We start from the raw sequence: 11,711 nt of genomic DNA, 5'->3' as shown, positions 1-11,711 counted from the left end.
AAAAGAATTGAACTTAATTGATTAATTGGTTGCTGCCGAAAAAGAAAAACTTACTACTACGTTATTAACCCTCTCAACTTAAAACATAAAATTGTATCTTAGAGTAGAATAAAAAAATATTCCCCTACTTGAGTGATTTCTCTTTTCACTTGTTTTAAAAAATATAATATTCCCCCTTTCATATAATAGAAGTCATACTTTTCTTTTTAATTTATTCCACAATAGATGTCAGATTTCTTTTTTAGAAATAATTTTCCCTCTCATATTATTAATATACGGTATTATTTTCTTTCTCTATATAACACACAAAACAATATCGCCTAAAATCTCGTCATTAGCCAGGTACTGTGACATCTATTATGAGACGGATGGAATAATACATATGCAAAGTGAAGAGAGAATAAAGTAAGATAGAATGCAAGGAGAATGTCTCACTTTTTTTTTTAGTTTATCACACAAAAGATGTCATATTTTCTTTATAGAATTTCTTTTTTCTCACCTTCATACATAAAAACATACTATAGTATTTTCGCTCTTTAATTAATACACAAAATACACATATAAAAGGATAATACTTGGGTTGGGTCTCAATGACATAGCTTTGGAAGGTGGGAGTTTGGTCCGCCCCTTAAATTACTTTATCTTCATGTACTTTTATGATTGGTTTCTCTCGATCTTTCTATTATCATGGCTTTTGTTGAAAAGTCTTAATATGTAAATACTTATTTACTTCATTTCAAGGAAGACGATATATTTTTTAGGCTACATAAAATTTCATGTAACTTTATTTGTTAAGTAAACAGAATAAAGTTAGAAAAGAGGAATAAAATATAAATAAATATATCATTTTGATTGAGACAAACCAAATAGGAAAATGCGTCATCTTTAATGAGACAGAAGTAACTAACAAAGGCAGTAATATTTTAAAGTAGAATATTCGATCTTAGATTATTTGTCTGTTGTTTATTTCTAGTATACAATCATTTTATCCGGATTGATAGAATTACACATAGATAGAGTGAATGATGGACTTGCATTTTAATTTTCTCGCACTATTACATTAGTATTCACATTTCAGGTAACATAGAGGTTCAACATAGAATGTTGAGTGGATAACGAACTGCACACCAACTGCTTGGTAAACTTAGAGAGGATAATAGGTGTGAATTATTCAAGACAAACTCACGCACACACCTTGTTCGAACGAATGACTCATAAAGCACAACTGACTATAAAGGGAAATGGCGCCTCTTGCAATGTCCTTGGCCAAAGCCAATTCAAACTACACTTGAAAACATCCTTCACCTCTTCCTCTGGAACTCAAGGGTATTTAAACTATAAATCTAAAAACTCATTGCAACTAAAATAAATAGTAGCTTCAACAAATTAAAATTAACTACTAAAAGATAAGAATTCTACTCAATCTTGTTCAGCTTCAGCTCTGAGTCTCGATTGCCCAAAGTCTTGGTCCACGTTTGTAGACCTCAAATCCGTGATCATTATGATGGGTGAACATCAAAAATACCACTTGTCATTTTGCAACATTATTCCGCCTTAAAAGCTAATAGCAGATAGGTAGATTTGGAATTAAAAGCGGGCAATTCGGCAAAGTGAAATGGAGCCAAGGATTTAATATAAACAAATAATTTCACATTGATGTACAATGTGGAAAAGATAGTAGAATAATCTATAATGTAATAAACAATAACATTTACTCAATTAAGAAAATCGAGTTCGAGTGTAGAACTTCCTACCTTGTATGCCTAACACTTCTCTAATATCGTGATCATGTCAGATTGTTACTTCTGAATTTTTCTTTCCTCGGCTACTAAATCGAGGCAAGATAACCTGGAACAAATACTGTATAGTTCTAACATTAAGTTTTTCTATATTTTAAACCTACTTCACTCGCTCTTAGCTATTAATTAATAATCAACAAGCCAAACCAAGCTAGTAAATGTGCTTTTAGTTATACAAAAAACACTTTAACATTTCACCTTTCAACATGTTTCAGAATTTTGCAGAAAATTGCACTACCTTTGAAAATCATTTCTATTGACTCAAAAGGCGAAAATAACGAAACCAGTGGCAAATGAAAGTTATGTTTATAGAGATCAATTATAAATATGAAACTCCTAGCTGTTTAGGATTTATGACCATTTTTCCTCAATCTGCCAGAATAGGCAGTATCTTTAAAAAATTATAACAAATTCATTTCATTAGATGGAAGCTGAGTTTGGTGAGAAGGCGTAAGACACCTAGAGCTATATTCCATAAAAATATGACCTGACAAGGAGTTCATTTAGTCTGATAAATTGGTCTCACAACATGCTGCAAGAACATGGCATGCTTTATTGAATAATCAGATATTGAACATTGGAGAAGATTGTTTATTCACTGAATTGTGTTTATTTGATACATTGTAGATTGGTATTTATAGGGCAAGAGATATAAATGTACATATTGACTAGAATATTGGGACTCTACATTATAAATGATATATCCTCTTTCCAATGGGTTGGAACTTCATACTTTCTCTTCCCCACATTCTTGGATACTTCAAGTTGTCTTTCCAACACTCCCCCTCAAGTTAAGTAATGGGATTCCCGATACTTAACTTGCCAAGTATAACCGAGAAATCTCTTGTGCCAACTGTCTTAGTCAATATGTTTGCAAGTTGATCTTTGGATCGAACAAAAGGGAATTCAACGATTCCTGCCTCATTTTTTCCTTGATGAAGTGTTTGTCAACTTCAACATATTTTTTTCGATCATGTTGAACTGGATTTTCTGATATACTAATGGCAGCTTTGTTATCACAAAAAAGCTGACATGTTTTATGTGAAAATAACCCCAATTCTTCCATTAGTCTTCGTAAACATAAGAGTTCTGGCAATCCATTTCTAATACCTCTAAATTGTGCTTCTGCGCTTGAGAGTGCCACAACTTTCCGTTTCTTACTTTTCCAGGTGACCAAATTTCCCCCAAAGAATGTAGGTCATGTTTGGTTGTCAGGATTTTGTCTGAGAAAGTAATTTGATTCCTTAAATTTTGAATTCATGTGTTTGTTTTGGTTTTTAATCAAACTGGGAAAGCAATCAAAATCCGAGAACAAGGAAAGTTAGTACAACTTTCTAGGATTCTAAATCCTAACTATTTTCAGGTATTCTTTTTCCTAGTTTTAGGATTTTTGCATATTTAATGTAATATAATATAGTTCTACTATTATTATTATTATTATTATTATTATTATTATTATTTTGCTAAAAATGGAAATAGGTCACTTATAGTGGGACACTCTAAAAAGGAATACAAGTCACTTATCTTGGGACAGAGGGAGTAGTACTTAATTTCAGTATAATAAATAACTACGATTAAAATTATCGTAATTATAGCTATATTTAATAATATTTCATAATAGTAATTAATAATTTATTAAATAATTAAAATATAATTATATAATATAAATCGTATAATCAATAATAATTATTATATTTTATAAATTAATAATTAATCAATAAAGTCGTATTGAAATTTTAAATTATAAAATTTATTCAATTATAATATACATAAATATAATAAATATAATAATAATAATAATAATAATAATAATAATAATAATAATAATATTTATTATTATTATAATAAATGAGTATAATACTCTATGTAACTATATTTATAATTATATTATTATATATCATGGTGGACAATCCATATTTAAACTATATAATAAATATAATAATATAATTATTATTATTTGTAATTAATAATTTATTAAAATTTTATATTATTATTATTTTTTATAAATAAAAAAGTAATAAGCATATTTTTAGTTTAGTATTTAAATTAACATATAAAATCTTGATATTTTCCAAACACATGAAAGTAAAGTTACTAGGATTCATATTCCCGGGATTCATTTTCCCAGGAATCATTTTTCTTGCCAACTTTACTTTCCCGTCAACCAAACATGACCGTAAAGTAACCAAAAGTGGATCTCCTGTCAACAGGATTCCCTGCCCAATCTGCATCAGTGTACCCATGAATTTCTAAATGGTCATTTTTTTTTAACATGATCCCGTGATCAAATGTTCCTTTCAGATATCTCACGATCCTTAGTGCTGCTTCAAGATGCTTTTGATGAGGATGGTGCATAAACTGACTTACTATATTGACTGCGTATGCAATATCAGGTCTAGTATGAGATAAGTAGATTAGCTTCCCCACAAGCCTTTGGTAACTTTCTCGGTCTGTCAGTTGAGCACCTTCTTCAATTTGTAGAACAACGGAAGACTTGTACAAAACAAAAAAATCAGACGTATGATCTATTTGACCGATTATGCGATTAATCAATTCACATGTTAAACAGATAATTGCATGCTACAACGCAAATAATTCATGCTCAAAGAAAGTAAATCCTAAAACATGAATTCTACGGTTTAGAGTTACCGATTTGATTCTCCAAAGAATCGTCGATTGCTCGCGCCTTCTCCACGATGATCTTCAATACTAGACCACGGATCTTCTCTCTGGTTCCCGAACTGTATCTCGATATCAGGGTGGGTTGATCTTATCAAAATACTAGGACTCGAATAAAGAAGACAGAAGAAATCCTTCTCCAATTAGGAGAGAAATTCGAACTCCTCTAGATAGAGGGAGACGAAAAATATGAGTAAATAATAATGAATGATTTATGTCTCCTTTATTCTCTTATTTATATTAAGTTCCTTTTGGGCCCAGACAGGGATCTATGGAAGGTTTTGGATATAGGCTCCCCCAATTAGCTTTTTACTAATTAAATTGAATCCACAATTTAATACAAGCTTTTATTGGAATATTACGAGCAGCCACTACAGAAGTAATATTGAACTCTCCCCATCCAAATCCGAAATTACAAGTAATCCGGGTTTCCACTTTGTTTATTATTTATTTCCCGCGCTTAAGATATAAATGTCCATTAATTAATTAATGTCTGCTATGGACTTAATTAATTAATATCTTATTAATTCCAAGAGTGGACTTAGCAAGAAACATTTATTTATTATTCACAGAGTAATAAAACTCCAACTGGCCAGTTTTTCGAATAATAAAACCTTGTTCGAGCTCCTCTTGAGGACATTATCAAACGAGACTCACCTCGCGCACGTTTCAACATAATAGCAATCCTAGCACCGCTAGATATTAATCACCACTACCCAATATATCAGGATTATTGGGTTGCGAAAAACCCGCACCATTTGATAAGTCAAAGTAGTGCATAATCAATACCGTATGCTCAATGCTAACATATGTAGATTAAGAAATAGTATTTTATCAAGACCTAGTCTTTCGTAGATAGCATAAAGACACGTCTTGCTGTTAGATCCGTTCAGTGCTATACCACACCAATGTCATCTTATTTCAGTAAGGCTTAGAAATATGCGGACTGACATTCCAACCTTTCACGATAGGTAGCCAAAGCCTATCTAGGTTGTGAAATTCTTCTTTTTCTTTTGCAAAGCATTGCATATATCTGACCGTGTTACCTTAAAGTGGACGACGCCCACAACCGGTCTACTAAGCAAAAGACTTAGACTTTGTTTACTTCTTATGCATTTAATTGTTTGTAAAACATCTTATAATGCACAAGCAAACACAATGTAATAATAATAATAGTGATTCTATTCGTGCGAGACTGCTCGAATAATACTGAATCGGGTTAAAAGTGGATTGTAGAGTTTTACGTATACAAGCAAGATTCTATTCGCGCGAAACTTGCTCGAAACATGCTTTTTTCAGTATACCAAACCTAACACCTAGATCTTTCATCTCAAATTCAGTTGCTAGATTTTTCTTGAGTTGATCGATCTCCTCTTCATCGTTTCCTGTTATGATCATATCGTTAACATAGATCAGTGGCAAGTAATCTATTCTCCTTTCCTTTTTAGGAACAAGGTGTGATCTTCATTGCCTCACTGAATCTACCAAACCATGCTCTTGGAGACTGTTTTAGTCCATACAAAGTTTTCTTCAGTCGGCATACCTCCCCTTCTTTGAATTCTCAATCAAAGCCAGGAGGGCTCTCCATATAGACTTCTTTCTTCAACTCTCCATGTAGAAAGACATTTGTAACTTCGAATTGATGTAAAGGCCAATCTTTGTTTGCTGCAATTGAGAGTAATACTCGAACTGTATCCATCTTGGCTATTAGGGAGAAGGTTTCTGAATAATCCACTCCATAGGTTTGAGTGTATCCTTTTGCTACAAGTCGGGCTTTGTACCTTTCAATGGATCCATTTGGTCGTCGTTTGATTGTGAATACCTATCTACATCCCACTGCGATTTTCCCTTCTGGGAGCAGACATTTTTCCCAAGTATGATTCCTTGCAAGCGCCTATTCTATCTGCATTTCTTCTCTCCACTTTTTATTTTTCATGGCTTCTTCGACTGACTGGGAAATCTCCTCTTCCTCATATAATGCTTCTTCAAAAGCTCTAGCCATTTTTGTCAAGTTTGCCCTGGCTATATTCCCTATTGAGTATCTTGCTTTCCCCCTTCTTTCCGGCGAATATCTTTTGGGTGGGACACCTCGATTACTCCGGTAAGGTAGGATGTATTGTCCAGTGTATCCATCTACTGGGTAATATTCAGAAGTATCATCAGTAATAACATGAATTTCAATTGCAGTATTGTTTACCTCAGGCGTAGGACGGGTTATTGGTGAGTCACCGGGTTCCACAAGTTGTATAGTGTGCAAGACTTGCTCGGGGGCAGTATTAGCTGGCTCGGGTGGACCCTCAGTAGGATCCGTTGTGTATGGCATAGGTGACAAACTTAGGAATTCTGTCGTATTTCCCTCCCCCTGACTTGGAAGTTGGGAACCGTAAAAGAACTCATTTTCCAAAAAATGACAGTTCATTGTGGTAATGACTTGTCGACTGTTAGGATCATAGCATCTATATCCTTTTTGGTTTATGCCATATCCTACAAAAACACATTTTAGGGCACAGGGAGACAGTTTGGTACGGTCATTTTCGGAATATGAACAAATACGGAACATCCAAAAATACGGGGTTCAAGAGATAGAGCAGATGGGACTGTTGTTAAGGAAGGCAAGACTTGGAGAGGAGATCTCATGTTTAAACTGCGAGTAGGAAGACGATTGAGGAGATAAATGGAAGTAGCTACAGCCTCTAACCAAATATATTTTGGAACCTTGGAATCAAGGAGAAGTGCCCTAGTCAATTCTAGGACGACCCTATTTTTCCGTTCGGCTACCCCATTTTACTCAGGCGTATAGGCACAAGATGTTTGATGTAATAAGCCTTTTTCAGCACAAAAATCTTTCATTTTTGAGTTCACGAATTCTCCCCCATTATCAGACCGAAGAATTTGAATTTTGGTTTGGAATTGGGTAAGAATCATCAAGTAGAAATCAACAAACTTTGAAAAAACATCAGATTTATTTTTAAAAAAATAGACCCACGTCATTCGAGTGCAATCATCAATGAATAAGACAAAATAGCGGAACCCATGTCCCCCGGTAATAGAAGACGGACCCCACACATCAAAATGTATTAATGAAAACATAGTCCCAACTCTAGTATCGACAGAAGGAAAAGATTGTATGTGGCTCTTGGCCAAAACACAAGTTTCGCAATACAAATGTTGAATTTGAAACAAGACTAGGAAATAAAATTTTCAAATAACCCGAAGAAGGATGCCCGAACCGCCTATGCCATAACATCATTTCCTGTTCTGAAGTTCTTTGAGGCAACATTACTTTTCCGGTTAAGCTATCTCATCCACGTAGTACAACCCATAGCTTTCAGTGACACGCCCAATAATCGCTCCCGTCCGAATACCCTGTAGAACAATTTGTTACATGGCTGACAGACATCAACTTTTGGCATAGAGACGGAACATAAAGACAATTTGATAGAGTTAATAACTGAGAAATTCGAATAGTGCCAACCCCTTCTACCCGAGCTAGTTCTCCGCTAGCAGTTTCAACATATTTTCGCCGTGACGTAGTTAAGTTACACAAATCTGCTAAATCATACGTCATTGTATCAGTAGCACCACAATAAAAAATCCATCGCTTATCTTTCTTACCCTCCGTGGATTGAACATGACGTATTCGAGCCAAATATGGATCGTCTAAGGTAGAACAATTTTTATGGCCGAAAACAGGATTAATGAGCTTTGGGGGGCTGTTTCATATATGTCGGGAGTTTGAGGTCCAGTTTGAAAGATATTACTAGAATGAGGTGGTTTTTATAAATTATTAAAAATAGAGGGGGTGGGGTGGATTTTGTAATAAGTTAAAAAGAGGAGGGTTTGGGATTAAAATCCCAAACCCTTTACCTTCATTCGCATTCCCACACCGAGCCTTTGCTATTTTGGTGTCGTTGCCGGCGTAGGCGGCCTTTTGGCTACCCGCAGTGGCGACGACTCCGGTGCTCTCCTCTCGCCCCACCGCTGATTTTCCTTTCGCAGTTCCATTCCGATTCAATTTGTGGCCGTCCTCCCACCACTCCGGATATCCAATGCTTTTGAAGCATGTCTCCATTGTGTGTTTGTTCATACCATAGTGTACAGTAAGCTTGGATTTTTCGATTTATGGTGGACGATTCTGGGTGTACCCATGTGGTTGTGGTGGTTGTTGGTCGCGGGTGTGTGGTGGAGCGGGTGTTCTGTTCTGAGCGGGTGGCGGCGGTTGCCTGAACCGGGCACCAAAACCGGCTCCAATTCCGACCTCCCCTGAGTCAGTAGTCGGCTTGACCGATGGCTTCCAAACCGTGGTCCGCCCTTCTTCTTGTTTGACGATGCCAAAAGCTTCTTCGGCTGTTGTGTCGTCCCCAAGTTTTAGGATTTCTCTCCGGAGGCTGTCGTATTTGTCATTGAGGCCACCGAGAAACTGGTGTAACCTTTGACTATTCGTCTCCTTCATGTAAATTTCGATTACCTTGTCACAGTAGGTGTAGCGACATGGTTTTCTTGCATCAAAATTGATCCAATGTTTCTGGAGTTCTCCTCAGTAGAACTCGAGTGTGTTATCTCCTTGAATCGTCTTGATTGTTGTCATTTCGAGATCATAGATTTGGACTCGATCGGCCCTCACGCCGAAGGTTGTGACCAAGCTTTTCCACATGGCCTTGGCCGTCTGATGTTGGGCAAACTGCATGACGAGCCGGGTCTCCATGTTTTGGATCAGCCATGAGAACACCGTGTAGTCAGCGGCCTGCCATTCTTTGAATTTTGGATCGTCGGACTTGGGAGGAATGGCGTCCCCCTCAAGATGGTCCAGCTTGTCTCTGCTGCCGACGGCTACGAGCATGAGTTTGGACCAAATAGGGAAGTTTTTCCCATCGAGTTTGAATCCTATTGAAACTGATTCAATTGATTTGGCCATTTGAATTGGATCTCACTTGATTTTGGTTTGCAGGTTTGAGATTGGAAGAAAAAAAAGAATTGTATATTGCTAGATCTTGGTCGGAGGGTTGGAAAGGTACTGAACAATGATGAAAAAAAAATCTGAGTTCGAAAAAGGTGTTTTCTGATTTTGGATTGAAAAAACTAGGATCGAAACATTGCTCGTGATACCATGTTGAATAATCAGATATTGAACATTGGAGAAGATTGTTTATTCACTGAATTGTGTTTATTTGATACATTGTACATTGGTATTTATAGGGCAAGAGATATAAATGTACATAGGGACTAGACTATTGGGACTCTACATTATAAATGTTATATCCTATTTCCAATGGGTTAGAACTTCATACTTTCTCTTCCCCACATTCTTGGTCTTGGATACTTCAAGTTGTCTTTCCAACATGCTTAACTATTTCACAACTTCATTCTAAACTGAAAATCTTATTATCTTTAAAGAACTTTAGACATCAACAGCCAAAACAAAATTCACCATTTTGATTCAAGATGTGATTTTATTTTTCTTCTCAATTTTCTATCATAAAATTTATAAGCAAATCCAATATAGAAGATCAGAAAATATCCTCCTATTGATTTATCAACATGATATTCAAGAACTTGAAGTACAAAGCAAACGAATTATACAAATTTCAATTATTCAGTGAGGGATGATCAAATTTGTTAAATTTCTTAGCTAGAAGCACAATATACTAGCTAGTATTAACTACCTTTCTTTGCCACTTTCCTCTTCAACCTAATTTGACCCATTTTATAATGTCATTATCCAATCTATCCATGTTCCATCTACAGATCTACTTAGCAAAAACTTAAAATTAATGATATCTCCATTGGCCAAGATATTCGACAAGAATGAAAACAGAAAAAAACTATGTTAAGTCCATTCCATTCCATTCCATTCCAAAAACATGATTATTCTCCTTAATTTATAAAAATGAAGAAAAGGCTATTTAATACTCCCTACGTCCCAAGGAAGATGACCCCTTCCTTGGCGGCACGAGATTTTATGCAACTTTATTTTGTGTGTTAAGTGGAGAGAGTAAAGTAAGAGAGAGGGAATAAAGTAGAGATAAATGTATTTCCATTTTAAGTAATGGGTCATCTTGATTGGGACAAACTAAAAAGGAAAGTGGGTCATCTTCAATGGGACGGAGGGAGTAGTAATCAATCAAGTCAATTAAGTGGCAAGCATAACTTCCGAAATTCAAACCTAGAAAAGTTGGGCATATTTACGTTCTTCAATTTTCTCCTGCCCAAAATGAAATATCATCAAACCAGGTATCAATAGTATGTCTGAAAAAAAGATTAGCTTAATTACAAGCGAAAGAAATCGAACCTCCATTGTTAATTTTAGGCCCTTCTTGGTACGGTGGAATGGAATAGAGGAATGGAATGCCTACCTCCATTCCACATGGGAATACCCATTCCATCCATTTAGCTGAGGAATGGTCATTCCATTCCATTCCATACATTTCACACACTACACACACTTTACACACTACACATACTACACACACTTCACACACTACACATATTTCACACACTACACATTTCACACACTACACATTTCACACACTACACACACTATGCACACTACACACACTTCACACACTATGCACACTACACATTTCACATACTACACACACTACACACATTTCATACACTACACACACTACACACAGTTCACACACTACACACACTACACACACTTTACACACTACACATACTACACACATTTCACACACTACACACGGTTCACATACTACACACACTTCACACATTTCACAAACTACACACAGTACACAAATTCAAAAATAGAATGCTTGAAATGTGTTAAATGTGAGTAGTGTTTGTAGTGTGTGAAAAGTGTGTAGTGTGTGAAATGTGTGTAATGTGTGAAACGTGTAAAGTGTGTGAAATGTGTGAAATGTGTGTAGTGTGTAGTGTGTGAAATGTGTGTAGTGTGTGAAGTGTGTGTAGTGTGTGAAGTGCATGTAGTGCTTTTTTTGGTAGAATCAACATATTAATTATTCATATTTCATTCCATTCCATTTCTATATTAATTTGTAGATATCAAACATAGGAATGGAATCAATCAAGGAATAATAATTCCATTTTTTTTGCATTCCTTGTGCTTACCAAGCACAAACCATTCTCACCTTCATTTCATTCCCATCTCCATTCCATTCCCTCCCCATTCCATTCCATCCTACCAAGTAGGGTTTAAGAGTCTGTGGTGAATTTGGAGTTCGAAATAGAAGAAGGTTGAGAGGGATGTAG

Source organism: Salvia hispanica, chromosome 6 (assembly GCF_023119035.1).
Source record: "Salvia hispanica cultivar TCC Black 2014 chromosome 6, UniMelb_Shisp_WGS_1.0, whole genome shotgun sequence".
Lineage (NCBI taxonomy): Eukaryota > Viridiplantae > Streptophyta > Magnoliopsida > Lamiales > Lamiaceae > Salvia > Salvia hispanica.
The sequence above is the reverse complement of the archived record's forward strand: the minus strand, read 5'-3'. Positions refer to the sequence as shown.